We start from the raw sequence: 18,157 nt of genomic DNA on the forward strand, positions 1-18,157 counted from the left end.
ATCATGGCGTTTGTTCAGTCCATAGGGCTGTCGAGATTCTAGCTGGAAGATCCAGAAGGCCTCCCTATTAAGGAGTTTCCTTCTGTGATCTCCCCCCCTAGGCGGCAGAAAGACCCTTTCTATGCCCTTAACTTGTAGATGGGACACATCACCTGCATGTGCAACTGCAAAATGTAGGCTGACTGCAGAGACATTCCGGTCTCTGTAATGTGGCACATCGGATATGTGTCTGCGGATCCAATTCTTTAATGGATTAGTGGTACAGCCCACATATAGCAAGGAGCACATTGTGCATGTGATGAGATATACCACATGTTTGGAATAAAAGCTATTATACTTCATCTGAAGCGAGCCGGATTTTTCTCTTCTTTTCTTTTTTGAGGAAAGTGCTGACAACAAAACAATAGTAGTTTGCAACCTGTGCCATATGAAAATGAGCTGGAGCGTGAACACTAGCAACCTCACAACCACCAGCATGATCCGCCACATGGCATCCAAGCATCGTAATAAGTGGGACGAACGCCTGGGTCCACAATCTGTGTCTGTGGGTTAAACCACTGCCTCCTCTTCTTCTATGTTACATGCTGGCCAATCCCCTGTCAAAGGTGGAGGCCCGGATGCCTCCCACCCTGCAACTGGACCTTCGCAAAAACCATCAGCGACCACATCCACTTCCGTGTACCCCAGGCCTTTGAATACCCAGCCACCCACCCACAGACCATAGCACTAAATGCACAGCTTTCCAAATTACCTGCCCTGTAAATGTTGCCATTTAGGCTTGGGGACACTGAGGCCTTCCGCATCCTGATGTCAGTGACCGTCCCGCGTTATGCAGTCCCCAACCACCACTATTTTTCAAGGTGTGCCGTGCTTGCCTTACACCATGTGCTCTTACCAAAGCAGTTACTGGGAAGGTCCACTTAACCACGGGCACATGGACAAGCGCATTCGGCCAGGAACGCTACATTTCCCTGATGGCACACTGGGTGAATGTTGTGCGGGCTGGGAGCAAGTCATAGCCTGGGATGGCACAAGTGCTATGGACACTAAGAATTGCAGGCCCTACGTCAATCAGGGTTTCTGCCAACACCTATGTTTGTGGCTCCAAACCCCACTTTTCCTCCTCCGCCTCCTCCTCCACTTCCACCTCCGAACTATCCGTGTGCAGCACCAGTCAGTCATCAGTCGGTAGCTGGAAGCAGTGTAACACTGCAGTGGGGAAGCGTCAACAGGCTGTGCTTAAGCTGATCTGCTTAGGTGACAAACTGCACATTGCCGCAGAGCTTTGGCAGGGAATTGGAGACCAGACTGTCCAGGGGGTTCTTTCCAAAAAATCTAGTTCCCTTACTCTTGGTAGCGTGAATGGGGAGTCAGAAAAGGTATATTTGTCTTCTACCTGCAGTACCCGATTTCTCCTGCCTGCCATGTTTGGCTAGACTCGATATATTGAGTTAAAAGTATTTGTTGACAGTGGTGCAGGGGTTAAACTTATTTATTATCAATTTGTTCAGAGTCATGGTTTTAAAACAAGAGCATTAAGCAAAGGGATATCGGTGTTAGCTTTTGATTCTGCTCCTCTCTCGCAAAAGTATTTAACTCATATTGTGCAGGATATTCATTTGAGGGTTAGTGATTCTCATGTTGAGTCAATTTCTTGTTTTGTACTGAAGGGTTTGCCTGCTCCTCTGGTACTGAGGGGGGGGGGGGGGGTACTGCCACAGCCTGCCCTGTGAGAGGTCTGAGAAGATCTGATAGACTTGCTGCCCATGAGTCTATCTGACAGATCTTTCTCTTTTTCTTAGCTGTTTTTTTGGGCAGGATCCCACCTCCCCTCAGGTTCTGTTCATTAGCTATTTAGTGGTTCTATTTATGCCCGCCTCTCACTATAGCCTTTGCTATTTATATTTGCTCCTGGAGTTCTCAGCTAGTGTTTGGTGAATCTCCTGCTCCCTGTCCATCTAAAGCTAAGTTCTCCTTCCTTCCCTTTTGTTGTGTGTTCTTGCTAGGCCTCAGAGAGACGCTGGTTCCTTCACAAGAGCAAGGAACCTTATTTCCTGTTCCCTAGCTGAGAGTTTGTTTCAGTGTCAGCAGGGCTTAGGTTCCAGCGCATGAGCACTTCCACCTTTAGGATTTGCTCATGCTGTCAGCAGTCAGGGAAAGGCTCAGGTATTGTCAGGTGGTGACCTGTCCCTCTTCCCTAGCTTTGGGGCCTAGCATGGTGTTTTTGTTACTGTTGTTGTATTTGGTTTTCTTCTCTTCCCTCACCTACCGTGACATTCTCATCCTCCTCCTCCTCTTCCATCATATCAACACATGCTTATTCATCGCATATAATGCCCTCGCATATATTCCCTTTGCATATAATGTTTTACAGGGTCAGCTCAACAGCAGGCCCTCGCATATAATTTTTTAGAGGGTCAGCTCACCAGCAGACCCTCGCATATAATGTTTTAGAGGGTCAGCTTACCTGCAGACCCTCACCTACAACCTTTGAGAGGGTCAGCTCACCAGCAGGCCCGCACCTAAAATCTTTTACAGGGTCAGCTCACCAGCAGGCCTGCGCCTAATTTTTTTATAGGGTCAGCGCACCAGCAGGTCCGCACCTAAACTCTTTTACAGGGTCATCTTGCCATCAGGCCCACACCTAAAATCTTTTACAGGGCCAGCTCACCTGAAGGCCCTCACATATAAAATTTTACAGGGTAAGCTCACTAGTAGGCCCTTGCATATAATTTTTTACAGGGTCAGCTTACCAGCAGGCCTTCACCTACAATCTTTTACAGAATCAGCTCACCAGCAGGCCCGCACCTAAAATCTTTTACAGGGTCAGCTTACCTGTAAGCCCTCACCTAATTATACCTAACAGGTAATTTGCACGCATGCTGCCTTGCTTGGTTGTGGTACCCGTAGCTGTTTCTCAGGCTCCCTCCCCCTGGAATCGAACCATGATTCCCCTGTTATCCATGATCTACATGGTTTGGGCTGAAAATAACATTGAAAGTTGATAGGGCAGACATCCAAATGGATCGTCCCTGTCATGGGGACATGAGATCGGCCCTAGGTTATCTAGTGTCACCAAAGCGGCAGCAGGCCCTCACCCATAATGTTTTAGATGGTCAGATCAGCAGGCCCTTGCTCCAAATGTTTTTGAGTGTCACCAGCAGGCCATCAATCATAATTTTTCAAGGCTGTGTATGTTGCCCTCCTTTATGTGTAACAAAGGGTGTATTGGAGTGCCGGTTCCTTGTAATTTTTGGAAGCCCTTTCCCTTAGTGCATAGGCATCATGAGTGTATGGCCCCTTTCACACGTGCGAGTTTTCCGTGCGGGTGCGATGCGTGCGGCGAACGTATTGCACCCGCACTGAATCCTGACCCATTCATTTCTATGGGGCTGAGCACATGAGCGTTGATTTTCACGCATCACTTGTGCGTTGAGTGAAAATCGCAGCATGCTCTATATTGTGCGATTTTCACGCGACGCAGGCCCCATAGAAGTGAATAGGATGCGTGAAAATCGCATAGCATCCGCAAGCAAGTGCGGATGCGGTTTGATTTTCACGCATGGTTGCTAGGTGACAGTCTATTCACTGTATTATTTTCCCTTATAACATGTTTATAAGGGAAAATAATAGCATTCTTAATACAGAATGCATAGTATAATCGTGCTGAAGGGGTTAAAAAAAAAAAAAGTTAACTCCCCTTCTCCTCTTGATCGCGTAGTTCCCGGTCTTTTTACTTCTTGAATGATGTGCTGTGGGCTAAAGGACCTGTGGTGACGTCAGATCACATGCTCCATCACCATGGTGATGGACCATGTGATTGGAGCATGTGATCTGACGTCACCACAGGTCATTTAGCCCACAGCTAGTAAAGAAGAGACCGGGAACTACGCGATTAAGAGGATAAGGTGAGTTCACTTTTTTTTCTTATTTTTTAACCCCTCCAGCACTATTATACTATGCATTCTGTATTCAGAATGCTATTATTTTCCCTTATAACCATGTTATAAGGGAAAATAATACAATCTTCAGAACATCAATCTGTGAAGAAGTTCGGGTTTGGGTACCAAACATGCGCGATTTTTCTCACGCGAGTGCAAAACGCATGACAATGTTTTGCACTCGCACGGAAAAATCAAGCATTTTCCCGCAACGCACCCGCCTCTTATCCAGGCCAAAAATAAGATGCCCGTGTGAAAGGGGCCTATGAGTTCCACTACCTGAACAATTGTACTAAAATGTGAATGCAGCCCTCCATTATGTGATATTCAGGTTGTATCGGAGTGCCTCTTCCTTGTAATTTTTGGCAGCACTTGCACTTTATATACAAGTAAATATACAGGAAAGAATGTTTCCGAACAATTTTTCCTCTATAAAATAGATTTTATATAGGTTTGGTGTGTATTATTGTCAGTCTATAAAAGTGGCGTACTACTCGGACAACATCGTTCCTAGCAGCGACCTGGGAGTCGAAGATGCATCCAGACATCTTCCCCATGCTGTTCCCGAACCATTTAGGTAGTGTTTCCATCATTTTCTGACCTTTTCCTATGAACCAGGCACCCTCCCCTCTTCAGAGCAGGGGGTGCCTGGTTTAAAGCTCGGGTTCTCCCATTGACTTCCATTTTACTCAGGTGCTCGGTACAGCACCCAAGCATCCCGATGTGTTCGGCCAGAGCAACCGAGCACTTTGGTGCTTGATCAACACTAGCGTATATATATTTTTCTTTATGTACTGAAATAGGCCACTAAACGCTTTCAACACATATAACTGCGGAAGTGAATTGAGAATATATTTTTCTTTTTGTACTGAATTATGCCACTAAATGCTTTCAAGACATATAGCTGCAGAAGTGAACTGTGCAGTGGTGAAGTGAAAATGTGATACTTAGCAGTGTGGGGATTTTTCACAAAGTAACTAGGGGACGTTAGATTGGTGGTATACAGGATGTGTGGGAAGAAGCTGAGGTGTGGCCAGGGTACTAATGCTGGCACGACAGCCCTGCATCAACACATGGAGTTTCACCACAAAGTGGTGTTGGAAACCAATGTCATTAATTTAGTGCTACAGCATGATACAGCAACTTGTGTATCTCCCACCGGGCCGCACCCCCTCTCCAGCAGTCAGGGCGCGTCAACATCAGCAGAAGAAAGCTGTTGTTCATTCCCATTGACTTCAATGTCATCTATTGCTCCTGATGCTCCTCCTCCTTCTCTTCGTCACTTGTTTCGACAGCAATCATTCACCGAGGCAATTGCAAAAAAACTACAGTATGCGTGCAGAAGCTGAATGTGCACCTGGCCAAGTTCCTGGTACTACAATCCCTCCCTTTCCATGTAGTAGACTCTCACTGAAAAAGGTGGCCTAAACGGGTAAAAATGTAGCGTGTCCATAACCGGGGGATCAATTCCTCCGTATGCGGTCCGCAGACAACGGCAATCCCCAGCAAAAAATGCGTACAATGGAGGATGCCGGGGCGGACTGCATGCACCAGAAGGACATCTTACACAAAATGATACATTGTGCAGATGAAAAAATATACATACACAAATCCGATATGTTCCTGACTAGAAGATATTGGCAAAGTTCTCAGCTTTTAACATCGGCCTGAGGAATAAGCTAGTATTGTCAGTTGCGTATCATTTTGGTGCATTTTTTGCAGTGATTTGTGCATGTATATTTTTTCATCTGCACAATGTATCATTTTGTGCAAGATGTTCTTGTGGTGCATGCGGTCCGCCCCGGCATCCTCCATTGTACGCATTTTTTGCTGGGGATCGCCATTGTCTGCGGACCGCATGCGGAGGAATTGCTCCCCTGGTTATAGACACGCTACACTGTCTGGGTTTGGAGCATTTTCACCCGTTTAGGCCACTTTTTCAGTGAGTTTTTGTATTTGTGTATGGAATGTGCCACTTTATTTAGTTGGTAACATTCTTTTGCACCTGGTAGCTTCTGTGTCACATGGTCTGTTGTGGGTACGGCTCACAGCTTTATCCTACAGTACCTCACAGTACATTGGTGATACCACTATGGAGGCATGTGAGAGTCTGGCTGTGAGTTTGTTTCTAGCAGTGTTCAGGCCCTGATCGCACACCACAGGCAGTTGAGTAGTAGGACCCCATGTATGCTGAGACACCGTGACGTGAAGCATGAGGGGCTCCATTATGTTCCTAACTGGAAGATATTGGCAAAGTTCTCCGCTTTTAGCATCGTCCTGAGGAATTAGCTAGTATTGTCAGTTGTGTATCATTTTGGTGCATTTTTTGCTGTGATTTGTGCATGTAGTAGACTCTGCAAACATTTTGAGAACTAATGGCTTGTGTCCACCCAACGTGGTGAGTCCCAAGCAGTGGTGTATCTACAATAGAGGAAGACCGTGATGCTGCTATGGGGCCCATGTGGAAAAGGGGTCTGCAGTAGAGGATAGTATCCCTACTAGTGATGAGCGAAGCAATGTCATGAGTAATGGGGAGGGGATAACACCAAATGGCACACAGAAGGAATAGACCGGAGTCTAGGCCTCAAAGCTAAGGGAGAGGGATGGTGATCTCCTAGGAAACCTTAGACCTCTCCCTAACTCCTGCCGATATGAGTAGGCCCTGAAGGTGGAAATACTCATACATCGGAACCTAGGCCCTAAAGACCCTGGAAGGCCTTAGGAATAATGGCAAGGAAGGAGACTACTGGTTCTTTCCCAGATGAAGGAACCAGCATCTCCCTGAGGCCTAGACAACAACACACACAAACGAACAACAAAATACAAGACAAAATGCACTTAGCTTAAAGCAAAATGGAGGAGCAGGAGATCCAAAGGAACAACACACCAGCTCAACCAACTCCAGCAGAAAATATTAACCACATGCTAAGCAGTGTGAGTCAGAACTAAATAGGCCCTAAGCAATGACTCCAAGCTGCACCTGACAAGGGGTGTAGTCATTACCAAACTCAACACTGAAAGGAAAAAACAGAGAGACTGTCAGATACCCTCACGTGCCGCCAGTCTCTCCGTTCTTCTCACCTCTGTCATGGGAGGGACCGTGACAAGCGAGCTTCAGATGCTACATTCAAAGTCTCTTTGCTCAAAATTTCAGATTAATGCTGTACAGAGATCCATCTCCGTACAGCATTAAAATATATGGACTCCAATGAGCCGAAGTCAGTTATTCACGAAGTCGCATTAGAGTTCGTTGAATAACTTCACTAGTTGATTTTTTAAAGTGGAAAACCACTTGGAACCGAACTTTGTTTAGTTTCGTACTGCCAAGTTCGAATACAAGTTTTAAAGTGGTTTTCCACTTTGAAAATCAACTACTGAAGCTATTCAATGAAGTCTCATGCCACTTTGTCAATAACTGACTTCGGCTCATCTGCTCCCACTCTGTCATGAAGACACTACTGTCACTGTCACTGTTACTGCCACTGCTTCTGCTGCCACCCTCCCCACTCTGTCATGGGGCCACTACTTGAATATTGGTACACAGCATAGTTATATACACAGCAATATATTGTAGCAGTCTGTAGTTCAGCAGTCTTCTTCACTCTCCCTGCACTCTCCCTGCAGTTTAACTTCCAAGCCTTCACACTGAGATTGGGCCACCAATTGGGAAGGATATCATTCGTCAGAATGGCCATTCGTGACAAATTAATTCAGAATGAATCACATTTCTTGGGGATTACCATTACCATTCTATTAAATAATTATCTGAAAGGCTGGTCAAATGTTTGCATACATATGTAACGTTTTACCAGAGTAGTGGCAGAAGTTCTGTAATATATATACTATAGTATACTATAATATTTTTTTTCTTATAATGGCAGATCTGCTTTCCTCAATGAAATGATCAATATTCTCTATTATTCATGGACTCCAACACAAATTGATAGATCAAGTTTAGAGGAGAACATTTATCATCCAAAGGTAAATTTCTCCCAGGGAAATTCCATATATAACGGAAAGTGATCCTATATAAATATGATTTACATGGTTTATAAAATTAAATGAAGAGAACTCGGTAACAACAATAAACAGTTCTTACATTTGCGGAAGATACCCACAGACACATGAGAGAGGCAGAGTGAGCAGCAGTGTATACTTTTCACAATACAGACCAAAATTTAAATAAAACCCTGTAAGCCATTCATTTAGTTCTAAAGAAAATAGGAGCCAGCTGTATATAGAGTACAGAAGCTCCATGAAGTAAACTATAAAGAGATAAATTTTACAGTACGCGTGGTTTAAAGAAACATTTTACAGTATGTGTTAAGCAAGCACTAGTGTACATATACTTACAGTATGTACATGTGCAGTGATCGGGCTGCAGGGACACACGATTGTTGGGGGCCAGATGGGTGAAGTAGTCATACTCCCGGTTTCCTGTAGCTCCCTAGGCCATGGTGCAGTGACGAGAAGGGTACACGAGTTCTTCCCTTTGGGGCACACTCTGGTTCTGGAGTTCTCCTGCCTGATGGTGGTTGAGGTGCCTTTGATGTTGCTATTTTACGGTGTGAGGCAGGGTCCTGGTTGTCGTGATGCCAACACCATGCGGTGCATATGTAGTGCGGTATAATGATGAGACCAGTATTGGTATAACAAATCCACAGTACTTTACTGAAGCAGGTCAGCAGGTGATCCACACAAGTACTATTCACATGAAATGCTTTATAGTTGAAAAGTCTTTATAGTTGATTCAACTAGTTCTCTCTCTCAATCAGTCTGGTCAATCTCTCCTTTTCCCAGCCTAAAGGGATGTACTTTCTCTATCATCAGATATATACAGTATATGATATCCACAGTATCCTCGGAGGAATACAGTCTGTGAACATGGGGCCCTCCTGTCCTTGGGTTATGGTGAGAAGCTTGTAGCTTACAGTGTTTCCACCAAATACAGAGGAGGCTGTAGTCAGAATAGCAGTAATTACCTTATTTGCCAAAGTCTGCAATCCCTTTCTGTCCGCTAAACTTTCTGTAGATCTTTTCCCTTCTGAGGGCTAGCACATAAGTTGCTTATGGGTTGTAGAGAAGCGTCAATTTTGATGTAAATTTGTTTTCCCTTAGTCCTAACAGCAGCACAAGTGGGGTATTCGCCCCTGTGAAGCTGGTCAGGACAGGCGGAATTTTTGCTGAATAAAATTCTGCATCCTTAGTAATTAATTAGTTAATTAACTCCCCCCTCCTTATATAGGCCACCCTCCATAGGGCTAGTTGCTTTTTTAACAAGTAATCATAACAGCATAGAGGGAAGGATATTTGTGTGCTGCTGTTAGGACTAAGGGAAAACAAATTTACGTCAAAATTGACGCTTCCCTTTCGTCCTAACCAGCAGCACAAGTGGGGAAGTAACAAGGAACCTCGCACAAATCTTGGGAGGGCTAAAGGACTACTACTAAATAGTTGAATTATCCCACAGGAGTTAGAGAGCTGACCTATGGACGAGCAGCATTTAACACAGACCGTCCAAAGGCTGTTCCCTCTGAACGCCTATTCTCCAGGCGGTAATGGGAAATAAAGGTGTTTTGCGTACTCCACGAGGCAGCAGCACAAATTTGCTCTAAAGGGATTAGTTTCCTTTCCGCATATGATGTAGAAACTGCCCTTGTAGAATGGGCAGATAAGAAGGATGGCGGTGGTAAGTCTTGGGACGTAAACGCCAGCTTAATAGCCTCTTTAATGCATCTGCTCAAGGTGGGCTTGGAAACTTTGAGCCCTCTGTTGTTCCCTGGATAAGAGATCAGCAGATTTTCTGATCTCCTGAACTCTTCAGTTCTGTTCAAGTATATTCTGAGGACCCTTGGGATGTCCAAGGAAAGTAATCTCTCCTCCTCAGGAGTGTTAGAAGTAGGAGAAAACACCGGCAGTGTTATTGTCTGGTTGGTATTCACAAATGAAGGAACCTTTGGTAGAAAAGTAGGCAGAAATCTTAACAGGACCTTGTCCTGCAGAAACCTTAAATATGGTTCCGCTGCCCCCAGAGCCTGGAGTTCCCCAACTCTCTTGGCTGAGGTTATGGCCAAGAGAAAGGCAACTTTGAGGGAAAGGTATTTTAAGTCTACCTGTTCCAAAGGCTTGAAGGGGGGGAGCACAACCCCCTTAGGACCACTGGCAGCTCCCACTCAGGGACTGGTCTCTGGATGCTGGGCCTAAGCCTCTGAGCACCTTTAAGGAACCTCTTGATTAGGGGGTCCTGATAAATTGGTTTACCAAGGCATGCTGACAAGGCAGCAACGTGAGCTCTCAATGTAGATGGGCTTAGACCCTTGTCTAGACCATCTTGCAGGAATTGAAGAATATCAGAGAGAGGAGGATCTGAGGAAACTACCTCTCTATCCGTGCACCATCGCTTAAATATTTTGAATATGCGGGAATATTTCTGATTCGTAGAATCCGCTCTGGAGTGAGAGATTGTTCTCAGGACCTCCACCGAAAGACCTCTAGCTTCTAGAAGGGACCGGTCAGTCTCCAGGCTGTCAGACTGAGCCTCCTCAGATCTAGACAGGGACCTGTGTTCTGGTACACTAGGTTCTGTATTAGGGGAAGTCTCCAATAATTGCCATGACTCATCTGCATGAGCTGAGTGAAACAAGACCTCTTCGGCCAGAATGGGATGATGGCTATCACTGAGGTCTGGTCTTGCTTCATCTTCACCAATACCCTTGGTATCATGGAAATTGGAGGGAATACATAGGCCAGCCTGAACCTCCATGTTATGGACAGAGCATCTATCGCTACCGGATTGTCCTCCTTGTACAAGGAGCAGAATTTGCTTACTTTGGAGTTCAGACCGGATGCCATCAAATCGATCTCGGGAGTCCCCCAGCGTTGGACTATCCTGGAGAAGATGTTGTCGTTCAGGGACCATTCTCCTGGTACCGGAAGGCCCCGACTTAGACGATCTGCTACTATATTGAGATCCCCTCTGATGTGGACTGCCATTAGATGAGATAGATTGCTCTCTGCCCAAGATAAAATTAATCCCACCTCCCTCAGGAGGGTCCGGGATCTCGTTCCTCCCTGTCTGTTTAGATAAGCAACCACAGTCGTGTTGTCGGTCCGTACTCTCACGGCTTGACCTTGGATGAGAGGTGAGAAGTGATTGAGGGCTAATCTCACCGCCCTCAGCTCTCTCAGATTGGACGATAGGAGTCTCTCCTGAGGATTCCAGGTATTCTGAACTGTATTGTGTCCCAGATGGGCTCCCCAGCCTAGAAGGGAGGCGTCCGTGGTCAGGATCACCCAAGTAGGTTGGGATAGAGGCATTCCATCCACTAAGTTCTTCCACCACCTGAGGGAGGAACGGACTTCTACAGACAGGGAGTGATTCCGATCTAGGTCTCTGGGTTTGCGATTCCAAACCGCTAAGACTTCCTCTTGTAGTGGCTGAAGATGCCACAAGGCCCAAGGTATTGCCTCTGCAGACGCTGACATGTGGCCTAACATCCTCATGAGAACCCGAATAGAAAGAGAAGAGAAACTCTGCAGCTTTTATTACTTTGTCTCTCCTCTGTGGAGATAGATATAGGGTCATTAGTTGTGAATCTATCACAAACCCCAGAAACCGCCTTGTGGTAGAGGGGGCCAACTCTGATTTGTCCCAATTCACGAGCCACCCCAGGTTCTGCAGAGTGTGGAGAGCTTGTTGAAGCTGGGCTTGTAAGATGTCTGCGGACGCTGCTTTTAAAAGCCAGTCGTCTAAATAAGGGACGACTTCTAAGTCGAGGAGCCTTAAGTGGGCGACCACAGGAGCCACAACCTTTGTGAAGGTGTGTGGCGCAGAGGAGATGCCAAAGGGCAACACAGCAAACTGGTAGTGCTTCACTACCTCTTTTATGAAGACAGCAACTCTGAGATATTTCCTGTGGGCCGGACAGATAGGAACATGATGGTAAGCATCCTTCAGATCTATCGTCACCATCACATCTGCCGGGTTCAAGATGTTTAGGACTGAGCGAATGTTTCCATCCGGAAACGCTTCTTTCTGATGAGCCGATTTAGGTAACGCAGATCGATAATCATGCGCCAGTCTCCTGACGGCTTTGGAACAAGAAAGATGGGAGAATACACTCCCTGACCGAGCTCTCGAGGAGGAACCTCCTCTAAGGCCCCTTTGACAATGTACTGGAGTACAGAGTCCTCCAGGATCAGTTGTCTGCTGGGTGTTAGACGTCCTGTAAGGACGAACCTCTCTTGAGGTTGGGAACTGAAATCGATCCTGTAACCGGTGCTGATGACCTGCAGCACCCAAGGATCTGGAATTATTTGCTTCCAAAAATCTTTGAACAAAAATAAACGACCTCCTACTGGAGGATTCAGGCAGGGAGATTTGTGTGGAAGCGTGGGGGGTGAAGATGGGGAGGTGGTGGGCTGCCGAGAGTCATTGATCAGCCCTGCGGTTCCCGCGACCGTGACCTCTACCTCTCCTGTTACCTTCGGAACGTCTCTGGTTCCCCTCTCTTCCCTGGAATCTTCCACCTCTGCCTCTCCCACGTCCTCGAAAGGATTGCTGAGGGAGAGATTTCCCCTTCTTGTCTGCTAGGTTTTCCATGAGGCTCCATGAGGTCTAGCTCGGAGCCGAACAACCTGCCAGGCTGGTAAGGGAGGGAGCACAAGTTAAATTTGGATATATTGTCCGCTACCCAGGGCTTCAGCCATAAAGGCCGTCTGCTGGCAGCAGACAAAGCCATTGACTTGGCAGCAAGCCTTAGCTGCTGCTGAGACGCATCCGCCATAAAATCTATGCCTAATAAGAGGGTTTTAAATTGATCCAGGATGTCATCTCTGGCGACTCCCGAATCTATATCTGCTTGTATCTTCAGCGTGCGGGCGCAAATGAAATTAGACACCTCGGTACCGGCTATGGCCACAGAGGTGGACGCCACAGCATAATTACGCCTAAGCGAACATTCTGCGCGTCTATCCAGGGGATCCTTCAGGTTACTCCCGTCATCGGAAGGCACCAAGGTTCTTCTGGAAAGCTTGGCTATTGCCATATCCACCTTAGGTGGTGGGACCCAATCCAGGGAGTCCCCGTCCTGTAGGGGGAACATAAGTTTGAACCTCTTGGTTAAGACCGCTCCTTTCTCTGGATGTTTCCATTCTGTCGCCATTAATTTTTTTAAGCGACTCGTCCACTTTAAAGGCCCTTGGCTCCCTAGCGGTGGAGTGTGGAGCTTCCCCATGCTCAACATCCTGGTCCCTTGACCTGATGGAGCGCAGTAATCTCTGTGTCTTTTCGGCTGGAAAGGAAAAGACCGACTCCTCTTCCTCAGAGGAAGAATTCTCGCCAAGCGAGATCACGTCTTCAGACATTGGAACAGGCCCAGACGAGGCCTGCCTAGGTCTCTTGTTGGAGACCGCCCCCTTGATCTCCGGAACGGAGGTGTCCAAGAACTTTTTCATCCAAGAGAACATTTCTACGACCGTAGGCTCAGGATTGGCCGGCCTAGGGCGACAGCCTGGACAGCAATGGAACTCGTAGGCATCAGGTAACGGGGTGCCACAACTGGAACAAGACAGGTGCTTCTGCTTGTGGGCGGCTTTTCCTAAGAAAAGAAGTAAGCACTATAAAATGGTTCCAACGCCCAAAAAAAAAAGAAAGGGTCTAGCCCAGACGTCAATCTTACCGTGAGAAGGTGACGTCATGACTTTAAGAATTTTGAGCACAACCTTGAGCCTTCTGATCAGAGAAAGGAGACGAACACTGGATCAGCCAACAGTCAAGGTCAGCTGCACACAGAAACTGAGTGCAACACTGACCCAGCCAGCAGCCTGGCCTTATATAGTAGGAAGGGGAGGAAGGGGGAAGGAGGGAGCAACAGCTCCTCCTCCAACAATCCCCAGGCTCCCCACTGTGGGACTAACTTATGAAATATAGAAAGTTCCCACTAAGACTTAAATCTTTTCCCTTCTCCCCCTCCCCCCGCAAGAATAATACAGATTATCAACTTTATTTTGTCGCGGCCCTGAATTAAGCTGCGGACTGGAAGTGTCAGTGACGCACTTCTGGTTTCGCGTCCGACTCACCGGAGCTGAGACACGATCTCAGGGCCGGACCGAAGACTACAGAGGGAGGTGAGGGAGGGGGCGGGCGGACAGGAGCGGAGCGGAGAAAGGACAGGGGGAAGGGAGCTCCACAGCTCCGCTTTCTGTGCACTTCCCTGTCTAACTTACCGGCTACCTACAGCCAGGATGTTCTCATACTTACGCTCGCTGACAGGCAGGAGACAGCCGTCCTCTGCCTGAACCTGTAAGAGAAGATTATAAACATAAGAGTAAATATAACAATGCAGAAATTAGCAATTTCTCCCCAAACTACAGGGGGAGAGACTCTGGGTAGAGTCATGCCTGTCAGACCAACACACAGGACAAAAAAAAAAGCAACTAGCCCTATGGAGGGCGGCCTATATAAGGAGGGGGGAGTTAATTAACTAATTAATTACTAAGGATGCAGAATTTTATTCAGCAAAAATTCCGCCTGTCCTGACCAGCTTCACAGGGGCGAATACCCCACTTGTGCTGCTGGTTAGGATGAAAGGGAATGGAATCTCCCTGCTGCTCAGCAGTTAGCCATTAACTCCAGAATCTATGTCCTACGGAGAAAGGGTGGAGCCAGCTCTGACTAGCCTCATGGGACCTCCCACTCACTATACAACCTTATGGAATTTGAAGTACATGCACATCTATATATATAAAGAAGGACATATATATGTATGTATGTTCCGGGATCACTCTAAAACGCAACCATTGATTTCAACGAAACTTGGTATACACATCCCTTGCTACCTGGAAAGAAATCTTGTGGGGATCATAGCTCCCTCGTATGTACCGTTCCTAAGATATTCCCCAAAAAATACTAATATGGCACATCACATGACCTATATTAGTTAATAGAAGCCTACAGGTCTTTCTCTTCATATCCTAACTGCCTTACACAAGACCACATGTCCCTTATCAGCCAATAGAAGCTTGCAGGTCCTTAGTCTCCACATACACACAGTTCAGCTTTAAAGGGGTAGGATGCTGTGGATGACACTGGTATGGGGACAAGGGCCAGTATTAAAAGGGCAGCTGCTGTGGAGGTCACTGTTAAAGGGGTGGGCACTGTGCAGGTCACTATTAAAGGTGCGGGCACTGTAGAGGTCACTGTTAAAGGGGAAGGCACTGTGGAGGCCACTGTTAAAGGGGCAGGCACTGTGGAGGTCACTGTTAAAGGGGCAGGCACTATGGAGGTCCCTGTTAAAGGGGGGGGGGCACTGTGGAGGTCACTGTTAAAGAGGAGGGCACTGTTGAGGTCACTGTTAAAGGGGCAGGCACTGCGGAGGTCACTGTTAAAGGGGCAGGCACTGTGGAGGTCACTGTTAAAGGGACGGGCACTGTGGATGCCACTGTTAAGGGGTGGGCACTGTGGAGGTGACTGTTAAGGGGCAGGGGCCATTGTTGAAGGGGCAACTGCTGTGTATGTCACTGTTAAAGGGGAGGGCACTGTGGAGGTCACTGTTAAAGGGGCGGGCCCCTGAGGAGGTCACTGTTAATGAAGTGGGGTGCTGTGAAACTCACTGCTAAATAGTTGAAATATGCCCGTGCAAAGCCTGGTCCTTCTGCTAGTAATACATGAAATACAGTGATATTAACACTTTCAATGCTTTGCAGTGTATTTTAGGACACTGTACAAGTATATATGTATAAGTATAGTATGACATAATATATGACAGTATAAGTACTGAATATACCGCTACTTTTAGGGCAGTTTTTTTCCTTAAACAACATTACTCTTTTGTAAGTGAAGCTTACAAAAATTGGACTTGGCTGCTTCGCCAAATTTCACAAAGAAATTCGCTTTGTAATGAATTACTTTATCACGACGTGTATTTCTTTACAAGTAGCAGGCGCAATTATGGGGAAGGGTGATTGTGATGCACCCTGTCATTAAACCCCTCAGATGCCATGTTCATCGTTGATCGCGGCATCTGAGAATAATAGTGAGGGCTTTTAGGGGTTAAACCATAAAAAAATATATATATTACTCACCTTATACATTTGAGCATGAAAAGGTCATCACGGCCATCTGGATTGAAGATCACACGCAAAATCTTAAGCGGTGTTTCATTACACTGGCTGGCGTGGTGACGCCATATGTCACCGCGCACAAGATTTCGAGAAGGATCTTTAATCAAGATGGCCGCGGCTGCCTCTATGAGCACAAATGGATGAGATGACTATGAATTCTTTTTTGACTGCTATTTCAGTGAAAATTGATTAGTTACCACAAAGCATGAGGAAAATCATCTTTGCGGTGAATCAAATTTTCCCCTAAATTCAGATTAAATTCCACTTCGGTGCTTCAATTCACTCAACTCTACTCTTTTCCATGATCTGCATTACCAGTAACAACCCCATATTTTTTTTTACCAGTTTTGCATTTTTTTCTCTCTTTTTTTTATCATGATGACTATAACTAAAACCCCTAATTATCTTAAAACTCATAAAAATATATACTGTTATCTTCTCCTGAACTAACATAATTGAGAAACTTGTACAGAGATGGAACAATAGAAATACTCACTTTAAACACATCGAGCCACACTAGTTTAGCAGATGTAACAGATGGAATGCATTGTTCTAGATCATGATTTTGTATCTTCCTGATTTCTCAAGATATTATTCTCAGGTCTTAAAAGGGTTGTCAAGTTTTATCTAATCCCAAGACATCAGGACTGTGGAGCAATCTATACTGACCTGATCCCCACTGCTCGATTCTAGCACTGTGGCTCTTGGACTGTCTTCACTGATCTGCAAGTCCCTATCTGACAATTTCCTACATGGACAGGGTCAAGTGCGCCACAGCAGCCATTGATTGGCTTCAATGGTCACACATCCCTGGACTGACATGCCATTTGCGAACATGTCACCACTGAGGCCAATCATTGGCTGCAGCAGCGCACATGATCAGATTATAAATCCAGTGGAGACAGCCTGGGAGTCAAGAAGCAGGAACTGAATAACAGGGAGCAGGTTAGCATGGATTTTTCCACAGGTCTTGATGTCTGGGGGATAGATAAAAAAAAAAAAAAAAAAAAAATCTGGACAACCCCTTTAAACTACCATTTTTATCACTGAAATTAATAGATGTAAAAAAGAAAAATTGTAAATTGTAAATAAGTGAAATCAAATGGAAAATTTTAAAGAATGAAGAAAAATGTAAGTAAAAAATGAAGTAAATAAACATCCAGAAATCATGACATGCAGGTACAAAATGATCAGATACAACACTAACAATGTTATCTTGAATATTAAAACTTAAACTATAAAATTGAAATAGTACCCTCTCTGGACAAAAGAATAAAAGACCTACATGGCCTTCAGTTTCAAGGATTCCTAAAAACAAAACAAACACTCATGAAAACAATTGAATGTAAATGCTTTTACTATCCTTGGCTCATAAAGCAAAGCCACTTCAAAGACTGACATGATGCAAAATATTATATTTCTGTCAAAATTAACAGATGGAGGGTTACTCCAACATATTGATGTGTTTAATGTCCTTACAAGGCCTCTGTCAGAGCACGCTTGCTGAGGGTACAGTACATGCTTTTTATATAAACTGACTGGTTTACTGAACTCTATACAGCACGTTGATGATATTGCTGAAATGAGAACATTGTGCACTGTCCATGGCCAAGTACATGATGCTGCATTTACACTCTGTTAGGCTACTTTCACACTAGCGGCACGACCCTCCGGCAGGCTGTTCCGTCTGGTGAACAGCCTGTCGGATTTGTCCTACCGCTAGTGACCCTGTGCCCCTGGACAGGGGGCGGTGCAGAGTTTCCGCGGAGGCACGGCAGCGCATGGCAAGAGGCTGCTGGAATAAATGTCAGACATGTCTTACTTTTATTCCGGCAGCTTCTCGCCGTGCGCTGCCATACCTCCGCTGGAACTCCGCCCCCATTATAGTCAATAGGGACGGAGCGGCAGTCCGGGGGCACACGGTCACTAGCAGCAGGACGGATCCGACAGGCTGTTCGCCTGAAGGAAGAGCCTGCCGGAGATTTGTGCCGCTAGTGTGAAAGTAGCCTAAGGCCCCTTTCACACGAGCGAGTTTTCCGCGCGGGTGCAATGCGTGAGGTGAACGCATAGCACCCGCACTAAATTCTGACCCG

Source organism: Bufo gargarizans, chromosome 5, assembly GCF_014858855.1.
Source record: "Bufo gargarizans isolate SCDJY-AF-19 chromosome 5, ASM1485885v1, whole genome shotgun sequence".
Classification (NCBI taxonomy): domain Eukaryota; kingdom Metazoa; phylum Chordata; class Amphibia; order Anura; family Bufonidae; genus Bufo; species Bufo gargarizans.